General features: G+C 41.3%; 1 protein-coding gene across 1 annotated transcript in view; it reads left to right on the forward strand.

Annotated features, from left to right (window-relative positions):
• VMA21 (vacuolar ATPase assembly factor VMA21) overlaps positions 1–13,725 on the forward strand; it is an 89,374-nt gene that overhangs the window by 13,720 nt on the left and 61,929 nt on the right. The gene's annotated exons all lie outside the window — the stretch shown is intronic.

Raw genomic sequence — 13,725 nt, forward strand, 5'->3', positions numbered from 1 at the left:
ATAGGTTATGAGATGTCCAGGGAACTCAGGAAACAGGTAATGGCATTGCAGAAACTACAGGACAGCAGTTCTGAAAGTTTACTGGAATCACCTTGTAGGATTTATTAAAAATAACTGATTGCCTAAATGTAACCCAGACCTTCTGAATCGGACTCTCTGGGGGTGGGGGCCTAGAAAGCTCTTTGGGGCGGGGCGTGGTGGCTCACGCCTGTAATCCCAGCACTTTGGGAGGCCGAGGCGGCGGACCACGAGGTCAAGAGATAGAGACCATCCTGGCCAATGTGGTGAAACCCTATCTCTACTAAAAATACAAAAATTAGCTGGGTGCAGTGGTGCGTGCCTGTAGTTCCAGCTACTCAGGAGGCTGTGGCAGGAGAATCACTTGAACCTGGGAGGTGGAGGTTGCAGTGAGCCGAGAGCCTGGTGACAGAGCAATACTCTGTCTCAAAAAAAAAAAAAAAAAAAATTTGGAACAGGCAGTGATCAACATGAAGCTGGATTGAGAACTACTGCTGGAGATTTAGAATTGTGCCTCCCAGTGTATGTGTTTAATGATGGACTTGAAGATGTTTGTATAAAGCCTGAAGTAAGCACACACCTTATTAGGCAAAGGTGGAATGTTGATAATGCTATATCGAAGGTGCAATTTAAAATAAGGAGACCTTTACTGGGTTCCTGACAATCCATATTGACTTTGCTTCAGTGCTAATGAATGATGTTGAATGAAAATTTTAGTACGGGGAACAGCCAACTTAAGAAACAACTGAGGCGTGCGTAGATAGACATGGCCACTGCTGTGCCTGTGATGCCTTTTTCTTATTTGGAATCCTCACTGCTGTGGACTTTGGAGAGAAGGAAAACCAATAGGAGTATGTGAATCTGAGGTTTCTAAACCAGAGAGGTAATGGAGAAAAGCAGAAATGGTTTCTAGGCACATTTGTGCTATTAACCCTCTGGCTTCCCTGCCCCCCATTACCTTTCACTGCTTACGTGCCTGCACTTCCTTTCACATACGCCCTGCTCGTGCGCCCATTAAAGATGCATTGAGGTTAGCCCTTTTGGTAAATACAGGATGAAGGTGGAGAACATTAGTTCGCAACCTGGCAACCCAGGGATGCTTTCCTCCAAAAGAGGATCCAGCAGCCCTGAGGGAGGGGATACTACAAATGGCACACCCTGCATCTGTGTGCATCTCACCACCTTCACTGCTCCCACTTCGGGCCAGCCCAGATTTACTCCTCGCCTGGAGCCTCAAATTGGTTTCTGCTGCCCTTCTTGCACCTGTGGTCACTTTGCCACAAAGCAACTAGAAGTTTCCTTTAAAGATAATAGATCAGGCATACCATGCCTCTGCTCAAAATCCTCCCAATAGCTCCCCATCTCACTCAGGAAGATTTAGACTCCATATGTGGCCTACAAGCCAGGCCACTTCCTTTCACTTCATTCCCACCCCACTTGCTCACCATTTGCCAGCCTCCTGGACTTCTTGGTGTTCCCCGAACCTCCCATACTCAGTCCCATTAGCTGTTCCCTCTGCCTGGTACCCTCTTCCCAGATCTTCTCACAGCTGGCTCTTCCTCACCCTTCAGGTCACAATGCTCATGCCACCTCAGAGAGGTTTCCCCTGACAACCTAAAGCGGTGAGACTCCCATTGCTATCACAACACTTAATACTGGGTGAAATTATTTTATTAGCCACCTCCTTCCACTAAAATGTAAGTGCAGGAAGGTAGGCACTTTGTTTTATTCACCACTGAATCCCTAGGACCTCAGAGTTGCATGAGAGTTTGGCCAGCCCCTACTAAATGGGAAGATAACAACACAGGCCCCCTGTGCCAAATTGTCTGCTCTGCCTCAGGAAGAAGACCAAAATGGTTGGAGGGGCATCAGATTTTTTTCCTCCCATCTGTATCTGTAGCACTCTGTTCCCAGGACTCTGCATTTTGCTCTGAAGCCCTAAAACACACCCCCCTTTCTCAACCAGCCCCAACCCCATCCCTCACCACTACATCTGTGGTTTTTTGCACGCAAACAGAGCAGCAGGGAAGCTGGGTATGCTGTTCATGGATGTGGGGGCGGGGCTTTCCCATTTAGTATGGTTTCATAGAATGCTCTTGATGTGTCCTGCTGACACAGGTCTGGGAAGACCCACCAGTTCTCTTTCTCTTGCTCTGTTGCTGCGATTCTGCAATTATCAGCAATGTTATCATGTTTAGCTCTGGCCTGTGAACATGCACATAAAGAATGAATTAGAGTAGAAACAGAATCTGATTTTCCCAGCTATGTGTAAATTATAAAAATATACATTTTAAAGAAAAATGTACGTTGGATAGCCAGATTTTGTTGCTTTAAAAATATTCACAATAGAAAATGAAACTAGGGGCTGTGAAAAATGAAGTCTGTTCACATGTCTACCATTTCTTTCATAAGAATTGTATGTAGGACAGGCCAAGGGCACCATGCATTTTTTCCTCTACCATTTCTGCTGCTGCTAGCTAGAGACACAGTCCTCTTCCACCCTTTACTCACCCTCCTTCCGAACTCACCTCAGACCAATTAGAATTAAGATAAAAATTTGAGTGGGAAATGAATAGAAAGCCCAGGAAAATGGAATAAGCAAGAAAAGTTAGACAATTTCTTCCAAATGACTTGGACAGTCTGGTGGGGACTGTCACCTGTGGTAGGCTGAATTTTAAGATGCTCCAAGATTCCCACTCCCTGTCTGTTCCCTTCCCTTATAGCTTCCTTGATTAGATGACTTTATGAGTTTCCTGTGACTGCTGTAAAAGAGTACCATGGACTAGGGGGCTTCAACAACAGAAATGCATTGTCTCCCAGTTCTGGAGGCTGGAAGTCCAAGATCAAGGTGTAGGCAGGGCTGGTTCCTTCTGAGGTATCTCTCCTTGGCTTGTAGATGACCGTCTTCTCCCTGTGTCTTCTCTTGATCTTCCCTCTGTGTGGCATTTGTGTCCTAATCACTTCTTACAAGGACCCCAGTCACACTGGATTAGGGCCCATCCTAATGACCTTGTTTTACCTTAGTTACCTCTTTAAAGAGCCTATCTCCATATATAGTCACATTCTCAGGTACTAGTGTTTAGGACTTCAACATATGAATTTTTTAGAGGGGACACAATTTGGTATATAACAGTTGTTACATGGTGTGCTAGGCAGAATAATGACCCATCAGATATGCTCATCTGAATGCTTAGAACCTGTAAATATGTTACTTGATCTGGCAGGGGAGAATTAAGGTTGTAGATGGAATTAAGTCTGCCTCTCAGCTGACTTTAAGACAGGGAGAATATTATCAATTTTTTTGGGTGGGCCCAGTGTTATTTGTCACAGGCTCTTGTGGTTGGCTAAAAATATGGTACCCCAAAGATATATTCACTTATTATTTCCTAGAACCTGTGGATATTACCTTATGTAGGAAAAGAGTGAGTATTACCTTATACGGGAAAAGTGATGAAGGATGTTGAGAGGAACTGTTTATCCTGGATTATCTGGATGGGATAATTCTTGATAATTTTTGAAATCCTAAGTGCTATCACATGCATACATACAAGAGAGAGCAGAGGGAATTTGAGACATACCCATGCAGAGGAGACAGCCATGTGAAGATGGAGGCAGAGATGGGAGTGAGTCAGCCACAAGCCAAGGAAGCCTGGGGCCACCAAAAGCTGGAAGAGGCAAGGAAGGATTCTCCCCCAGAGCCTCTCGGAGGAGTGTGGCTCTCTTGATGCCTTGATTTAGGATTTCTGACCTCTAGAACTATGAGAGAATACATTTCTACTGTTTTAACCCATTATGCTGGAGGTTGCAGATTTTTTTGTGTGAAAAATCAGACCTTGGTGATGACCTCGAGCAGTAGGATAGAAATAATTCCCACAAGCTTAGCGTTCCAATAGTGAAACACTAGGCATAAATGGATTAAACCACCAAATGTGTGATAATCTGTTATGGCTGCCACAAGGAACTAATACAGGTCCTTAAAAGTGGAAGAGGGAAGTTCAGGAGGAAGTTAGAGTGATGTGATATCAGAAGGACTCAACCTGCTGTTCCTGGCTTGGCTGATGGAGGAGGAGAGCTGCAAACCAGGGGCTGTGGGCAGCCTCTAAAAGCTGGAATCCCATGATCACAGTTCTCTGGCTAGGTCACCAGCTTCTCAAAACACCAGTGACACAATGGTGCGCTGAAGAGTTTGAGAGGGAACCTTATGAAACGGTTCTCAACCCCTACTCCCATTTCTGCCTGGGTGAATTCTAGAGGTCCATGCATTTCCATGCAGTTAGGCACCATGTCAATACATCTTTCTCCCACTCTGCCCAATGCCTGGCACAGAATAGGTGTCTAAGGCATGTGGTGAATGAATGGATGTCATTCCGTATTATGTCCCTTTTTAGAAATCTTTCTATTTAGTTTCATATTAATATGTGTTCTGTTCTCTTAAGCCTCTGAGGCAGCTGGGCCTGACACGTAGGGGACTACTAGCGGTGAATGACCTCCAGAACTAGACCCCATCTCTGTCTTCAACGCAATGTTTTCTACATAATGCACATTCTTCATAACTAATATCATTTGATCACACAGTTATTTATATCTCAGAAGTCGATATAGTTTTCATTTTAGAAGATGTATGTTCTTTCTGTTAATGCAGTGGTTTTTAAAAGTTTAATCTGTAGCTGTTCCACAATATCAAGTGATCATTTTAATGTTGATTGTTATCTGTTTCATTTAGCTTTGATTATTGTTACTAATAATGACTCTTTATAATAACCTTCATTTAATGTTATGATTATCTATAATCCAAGCATAGACCATTGAGGTGGCTGTTTTAGGAGGACCCTTCTAGCTAGACATAACAGATGTTTTGCTTGTCACATTGAACTCAAGGAACAAGCTTCCTGAACTCTGACCACATAATAAAATACATATAATCATTTGAACAAAGTAAACATTGGTATGTTGAATATTTAATTTTTTTCATTTTTATTATAAATATGCAATGTGTGTTATAGCAGCCAGAATGTAGGTTTTTGTTTTTTTTTTAAAATGAATAAATAAAAATAAATATGCATTTTTTAAAGTGCATTTCATGAGATCTTCTCTTTAACTTCTTTGGGATAAAGTGATTATCTTTCATATTCTAAAGAATGTTTAGTGGATTTTCTTAGCAGCTATCAGGCTTTCCCTTGTAAGCTAGCCCAGTGGGCTGTGTTGTACTTCCTAATCCAAAATCTTTGAGTTGTAAAACATCCTAAAAGAAAACGACAGCATTTAAAAAAAACATGTACTTTATATTTTAGAGGAGTTTTAAGTTTATAGCAAAATTAAGCAGAAAGTACAGAGTTTCCATATGTCCTCCTCACCTGCTCCCACACCCCCAGCCATCCCCACCATCAACATGAACCTAACACTGACACATCTTTATCACCTAAATTCCATAGTATACATTAGGGTTCATTCTTGGTGTTGTACATTTTTGACAAATGTATAATCACATGTATCCACCATTATAGTATATCCCACAGAATAGTTTCACTGCCTTAAAATTCTCCTGTGCTTTACCCATTCATTCCTTCCTCCACCCAAGTCCCTAGCAACCACTGATCTTTTTACTGTTTACATAGTTTTGCCTTTTTCCAGAATGTCATATTGTTGGAATCTTACAATATGTAGCCTTTCCAGACTGGCTTCTTTCACTTAGCAGTATGCATTTATGCTTCTTCCATGTCTTTTTGTGGCTTAATAGCACATTTATTTTTATTGCTGAATAATACTCCACTGTCTGGATGTACCACAATTTATCCATTCACCTGCTGAAGTACATCTTGATGGCATCCAAGTTTTGGCAATTATGAATAAACCTAGGATAAGCATTCGTGTACCGGTTCTTGTGTGGACATAAGTTCTTAACTCATTTCGATAAATATCAAGGAGCAAGATTGCTGGATCGTACGGTAGGAGTATGTTGAGTTTTATAAGAAACCACCAAACTGTCTTTCAGACTGGCTGTACCATTTTGCATTCCTACCAGCAATGAATGGGAACTCCTCTTGCCCCCATACCCTCACCAATATTTGGTGCTGTCAGTGTTCTGGATTTTGGCCATTCTAATAGGTGTGTAGTGGTATCTCGTTGTTTTAATTTAAAATTCCCTGATAATATATGATGTGGAGTATCTTTTCCTGTGCTTGTTTCCATCTGTATATGTTCTCTAGAGGGGTGTTACAGCGCATTTTAATAACAAATATTTTAATCAAGACTTTTAAAAAACTGACAATCTTTTCAAATCTTTTAAAAAAGTCATCTTCTTTGTTTTGGTTGCTGTTTCCCGTTACCAGTAATAAGAAACATTTTGTAAAATCTAAAGTCTGAAATGAAATATATGAATCAAAAATGCCTGATGTTTGGGAAGCACATTGATTAAGGAGATGGAGGACCTGGCTTCTCGTCTCATCTTGCCTCTAAGTGTGTGATCTTTTAGGCAAGTCACTTTCCTTTCTGAATCTTGGTGTCTTCTGTAAAGTAAAGGGAAGGACTAAGATGATTTCTAAAGTTCTTGCGGCTGAGTTTCTTTTGTTTTTGTATTTTATGTCAGTCGCTAGAGTTACCACTGTCAACATATAGACATCTGAGCCCTTTGACTGCCTCATGATACATTTAATATCGTTATCGTGAAAATTTTCCATGTTTCTTGTCCATGCTGAAATGAAGAGCTTTCAATGAGGCTGAAACCTAGCAACCAGCTCTCCTGAAATATCTCATTGAATTTTTTTGTTTGTAGAGAGTATTAGGAGAGAGTATAGACGGCAAAAATGGCAACGATGCTTCAGCGTTAATTTCATTTGATGACTCACCTATTCCGTCATCCAAAGATGGCATTGATCTAAATTGTGACCTTTTCTTCTATCTCATATCATTAAAATAATGCCAGTAAAAGGGCAGTGACTCACCACTGGAGCAGATTCTTCTTGAGAAAATTAGCAATGCATTGTCATGGAAAGCTTGGGCAAAGGGTCTTGTATTAACCTCACCTGGTGAGCAAGCAGCATCCTTTGCCCAGCTCATTAAGTGCCTCTTCTATAATATTTCCTGTGGATTCAATCTAGCCTGGCTATGTTATTTTGTTGATTCTCTCCCATTTTGGCAGTATTTCAGGCTTTGAATGCACAAAGTAATTTTCCACCAAATCAGTTGTTAATTGTCATTGCCTCCATAATTGGAAGGGGCTTAGGGAACTTGTTTTGCACTCTGGAACTGTCTTCATATGTAGTTTATGGAAATAGATTTCTTTATGGACATATATATTAATTGTAGTCTCTACTTGTGGAAGTAGATACTTGGAGTGACAGAAGTGTTGAAGTTATTTTTTTCCACTTACCAAACGAGTACATCACAGGGAAAAAAAATCTAGGAGTTTGGGTCTGAAAAATATGGCCAGGTAATTATACGCAGTTTGCTTATTATTTCAACATACCCTAGTCTTATTAAATTATATGTCATGGCAATATTTAATAATAGCTGTCTCTTGTGTTTAATCTATGCTTCTCTAGCCTACCAAATTCTAGAAGACACTGGATGTAAGTGCTTATATTCCCTTTGGAAAATAGTAACATAACATTACATGTACTTGAAAACTTGATAAATACCTCACACAATTGGAAGAAACCATCTCAAAATCATCTAGTCTCACTCTTCATTGTATCGATGAGACCCAGAAGGCAGAAGTAGCTTGCTGAGGGTCACACATCAAGTCATGAAAAAGCCAGGATGACAACTTAGTTCTCCAACTCCCAGACCAGCTCTCTTGGTATCTCTTGGTATCTCCCTTGGCATCAGAGTTCTTGGGGATAATGTTGAGTGTTCAGGAGAATGTTAAATGATATTCTGTCTCATCTGCTTACGAAATGTACAACATATTTAAAAGCATTGCTATCACAAATGGTCTGACTGTATAAGCCCGTAGATTTAAAGGGAGTAAATTAAGATATTTTAAAACTTTACTTATATGTCCCTTCTTGGTCCTCAGTAAATGAGATGCTTTTAGATTTGTGCTTATAAGTCAGCAAGGTTGATTTCTACAAGATACACAAGCAAATTTAATGTTACAACTTCATGGAACACCACACATGGACTTCTGCTGTGGCATAAAGTACTAAGAAAGGCTTTTCCCCAGAGTTGGTAGAAACAAAATCACTAATGTGTGATTAGAATGGATCCTTGGATCCTGCTGAATAAGGAGCCAATTAACACTTTTGGGAGGTAACATTAACTCTTGGATCCCTAGGCTAGGCTACTAGTTATTGTCTGTTCATCCTTTTCATAAATTCATTTCCTAGTAGATAGGGATTTTGTTTTCTTAAGAAGTTTACATACTTTCACAAGAAGCATGCCTGAACTAAAGATAAATAAGTTGACTATGTTTCAGAATAGTTCTAAATGAATTTTAAGAAAACTTAGGGCAATTCAATAATTGGTTGAATCATCCAACTAAAGTAAAACTTCGGAGGTTATAAATAGCAGTACTTACTGGTTTCAGTATCCATGGGGAGGAGTTGATTAGATTGAATTCCATCAGTCTCACCCCAGTCTGCGTAATTCTTGAATTCATTTTTCTGGGGCTGATGCTGTAGAGGTCAGACTTTTTATTCATTCATCCAGATACTAATTTGTGAAATATTTAGTGAGTATATTCCATGTGCCATGTGCTGGGGGTACAGAGAGGCATGAAAGACATGGTGCCTGAACATGAATAGCTCCCAGACTGGAGAGGGAAAATGGCAAGTAAATGGGGATACTGCCTTTTTTGAGGGGTTCCAATTGATGTCTGCAAGTGGTAGGCAGATGGGAGTCAATTCTATGGGGGGCACACAGGAATCAATTTCCCTAGGATCAGAGGAAGTTCACTAAAAGCTTTATAGGTGATATGACACTTAATTGCTTGGAGAAAGTAATGGAGTTGGCAGTGGGAGGTAGGGGTGGGGTAGGATCTGGGAAAGGGCATTTCAGGTCCAGGGCAGAGGAGGAGGTGTGATACCGGGGTAGGAAAGGGTGAGAAGGACTGGGGTTGGGGAGGCAACAGGACCAGGATACAGAGAACCCTGTGGACGCTGTGCTTGGCCAAAAGGGAAGGGACTTCAAAATGGCCAGAGCAGAGCTGCAAGGAGAGAGAGGACAGGGCAGAAGTGCAGGGCTACGGGGCAGGAAAGTAGACAACAGGGAGCCAGTGAAAGGTTTTCAGCAGGAGAGGGACAAGATCAAACCTGTACTATCAGAAAGCTTCCTTACCAACAGCGAGAAGTGACACTACAAACTGTGCTGCAGTGAACATTCTGCTTGGGCATGAGGGAAACCATAGAAGAACAACCAACTTCCCTCCCAGGTGAGGAACAATGAGATGAACTATGGCCTATTCATGTGGCTGTTTACCATTCATAGTTCACAAAAGTGATACACCAGTTCTTTGTGTTTCAACATGTATAATATTGAGGGAGGAAGAGTAAGTTGAGTGTTTGTGTTTAAAAGAGCTATAACTCCTAGTGGTTTTTTTTTTTATTCTGAAGAAATGGAGTTATTCATGAGCAAGAACGATGTCATATATGGGTTCAGTGTTTTGCAGTTTACAACGTGCTTTCATATCCACTATTCCATTTGACCTTCAACTCTGGGAAACAGGTAAAACTGGATTCATCTGCATTTGACAGATGAAAACACTGGGACACAGAGGGGACGGTCAAAGGCTAGACTGGAACTTTGTGTCCTCTCATCCTAGGTCAGAACAGGGCTGTCCCTACGGAAGAGCATTGTCTTTAAAGGATGACATGTTTGCTTTTGTTTTTCTTTGACGTATACTCAGCTAAGAGCCCATTTTGTTTTTGTCTTCTTTAATATTGAATGCAAACTTCACGTTATTTCACATTTTAAAATCTTTCATTTCTTCTACTATTTTCATACCTAAAAACCAGACAGTAATTTGCACTGTTCACTTATTTTTTAAACAATTGCACGCAGCTGTTTCGATTCATCTTTAAAAGCTTATTTCCACAGCACATAACAAAGTTAATTAAATTGCTTTTTGAAGCAAGGCTGCTTTGTTTCCCTCTGCAAGATGACTCATGAGGTCCGACTGAGTCTCATTTATATTCCTCCCCAGCAGGTAATTTAAATGTGATTTATACAGAAAGGAAAAGAAAGAGAACAAAAAAAGAAAAAAGAAAACAAATGAAGAAAATTACCCCTTGCTCACGTCTTTAACAAGTTATTCTGGGTGTGGAGTTAGATGGGAGAAAGCTGCCATATTTCTTTCGGTGCCCAAACATTCTTGTTTACAGCAGCATTGAAAACTGGCATCTTTGTGCCCCGGGTTGTGTAAATGGTGCAGGGAAGGCGGATTTTGGCTCAATCTGAAGAAACACTGATTCTCTGAGATGCCCAGTGGTGGTACCAGCTGGCTTGGGTGGCATTGAGCTCCCTAATGCATGGGTGTGATTCTCTGACAGAGAAGGTTGCTTGGTGGTGTTGGGATGGGGAGGATACCCTAAAGGACTCTTTATTTATTTAGCAATGCATGGGTCCTGGCATATTGAAGGAATAGGAAGGAGCCCAGCCAGCCTGAATGGTGGGAGACTAGGGGAGGGTAAAGTTGGGTAGTAAGGTGGGGCAGGATGGTGGAGTTTCCTGAGTAGAAACAATATCCTGAATTAAGTTGTCATTTTGGCAAACATTTTTTATTTTATAGTTAGAAACTTCTTGGCAGTTGGGAACCACACAGTAGACAGGCAATGAATGTTTGCTGAATGCACACCTGCAGGATTAGGGACAGGAAGAATGGCTGAATGAATGGACACCTGCATGACGGACAGGGGTGGAAGGAAGAGCCATGGGAGGGATTCGGGATGCCTTTTCATGAATTTGGGAAAGTTGGCTTTGAACTAGGGGAAACTTGGAGCCTGCATTCACTAATGTGGACATTGTGGTTTTGTTTTCTGAGTTGTGTATGGGCCAAGTGAGCATTTCACTGGGGTCTTCTAGTCGAAGTAGGTTTCAGGGGATGTCCAAGTAGCCTTTTTGTTTTATTTTTCCAGAAAGCCATCAAAGCGGATCTACTGAAATATATTGCCATTCCCTTCCTAACTGCCCCATAACCCCGACAGTCTCTCCCAATCCCTGCATCTGCCACTTTTATTTTTTTCCATTTTCAAGGGGCGTGTCTGATGGAAAAGCATTAACATTAGGGGAAGTATACAGTGTCATAGGTTCCAAAGGATGCTTTTGGCTAAAAGCACTCTGTCCTTTACAGTCCTCATGGGTGAATGGAGATAACACCCACGTGTTGCACATGGATTTGTACAAAGGTCAGCCAGACGACACGTGGGAGTTGCTTTGTATGCTGCAAGGGTGAATTCAAGGTGCCTTTATTTAGATTATTAATTCTATTTGCTGATTAATGGTTCTTATTTTAAAATGGATTCTTGAAAAGTACCCAAACAAAATGAAAATCCTTTGTCAGTGCTAGCATAGTCCAGTTTTTGAGATGACGGCTTTCACTCAATGGCTACATTCTTCAGAAAACAACTGCAATCTAAGAATATGAGCCTCTAATACAACTACCTTTGAGTCTGCGCCCATTTCATTACCCTTCCAACCAGAGCACAATTACCTCCCAAGCTGTTTGCTGACAATGCTTATTCACCACAGGCCTGGGAATAGACAGACAGATCCAAGTCACATCACTTTACCAGGCCCGACACTCAGATGGTACAGCAGAAACCTCTTTATCATTTCCATTGGTCATTCCTCAAGCAAACTCTAAAAGAAACCCAACATTTTCTGTGTCCACAGAAAATGTTTCTCCCCAAGAAAATGTTCCAAACTTTCCTCCCATCTGTGTCTTCTAGCTGTCAGCCCCTATGCTTTCCTTGCATGTATTTTCTTCTACATAGCTACTGAGTTCCAGCAGGCCTGACATTGGTTCTTCATCTAGTGAATTTGAGAAGTGAACCTCACTGCCACCCCAGGCCGTCAATACATAACTGCTGCTGAATATTAGGGATTAGCTGCAAAAGTCTCAGGAAGGCCTTCTCATCTTTCCGAGTATAACATTCTTTCCTACCAAGTACCTGCAAACAGTAAATAAAAGAATGATTCATAATATAATAATGACTACCCCCTCATTATTCCTTAATCTTTTATTCATCTCCTTTATGAACTAGGGGCATATGCTAAAAAAGAAGATATTATTGTTCTTCCTGCCTCCATAATAAACAACAGTAATTATCTGGTGAAATGCATCCCCCTTCTCTACAGGGAATGACTGCTTCAGGACTTAACAAAATGAGAAATTATGACATCACTGAATCTACTTTTAAAATTAATATGAAGCTCTTGTCACAAAAATATGGATCTTCCCAATGGGGAAAAATATGACTAACATCAAATGAATCAGAAATATGAAAGTGTCAGGCTGTCATTTACCTCAGCAGTTTGTTTTGGTTCTGTACGAAGGCACCTTGGAGGCATTTGGCAATTGGGAAAACAAGACCAAAAATCAAAATCAAAATCAAAACCAAACAAAAAACAGCTGCTTCCCAAATTCTTATTAGATGGCTGTATGTTCACTGACTTCTTATCAACAAAGCTGGAACCAACAAAGCTGCAGAAGAGATCACATAATCTTAGAGCCTGATGAATCTAGAAGTTTCTCAACCATTTTTTTTCTCCTTTTGAAGAGAACCTCTTTTCCTAACAAACTTAATGCAGCATTTTGGGAGGGGAGGCTGAGGTGGGAGGATTGCCTGAGCCTGGGAGTTCGAGACCAGCCTGGGCGACATGGTAAAACCCTGTCTCTACCACAACAAATAACAAAAAATTAGCTGGGTGTGGTGGCATACGCCTGTAGTTCCAGCTACTTGGGAGGCTGAAGTAGGAGGATCGCTTGAGCTCTGGAGGCAGAGGTTGCAGTGAGCTGAGATCTTGCCACTACACTCTAGCCTGGGTGACAGAGCATGACCCTGTCACCAAAAAAACAAAAAACAAAAAAACCCCATAACGTGGAGGGTTGTTATGGGAAAGTTTAGTGAGCACAGCGACCCTGGCTGAAATGCATGCACACATGCCTGTTTGTATGTGCGTGCATGCACACATGTATTGGGGCTTCAGGGATACTCTCTCACACCCACCAATCCCAGCTGCAACCCCTGAGTCCCTTTCTGGGAAGCTCATCACCTTGACGAGCTTGGAAAAAAGATTAGTCCATTGCAAACTTACCTGGTAAAGGAGGGCATGGAGCTTCTCAGCTGGCTCAGGACAGGCCTGAGTCAGCTGGCCAAACCAGAACTACAGTTGGGCTGGGCCTTCCAAGCCAGGCCTACGTACCCCAAGGTGGGCTCCCAAGCTGGCCATTGAAGGGTATCGCTATCATTAGCCAGCTTCACATTTCTGATGTTAAAAGCTTCCCTGCTCTGACATTAATGTGGACCCAGTCAGAATTGAATCCTAGGCATGAATAATCAGTGGTCCTTTTGTCTTTGATTAATTTAGTGACATTTATTCTAGAAAGGAAGCTTAGAAGCTGGGAATATCCCTCCTCATTAATAATAAATTTCCAATTTTGTAATATAAACATAATTCAAGACCCAATTAAAATGTCCCACATTTTTTTTCAGTAAGAAAAAAGCATTTATAACTTGATTAAATTGCTCACAGCGTTTGGAATGGAGA

This window comes from Pan troglodytes, chromosome X, assembly GCF_028858775.2.
Source record: "Pan troglodytes isolate AG18354 chromosome X, NHGRI_mPanTro3-v2.0_pri, whole genome shotgun sequence".
In the NCBI taxonomy this organism is placed as follows: domain Eukaryota; kingdom Metazoa; phylum Chordata; class Mammalia; order Primates; family Hominidae; genus Pan; species Pan troglodytes.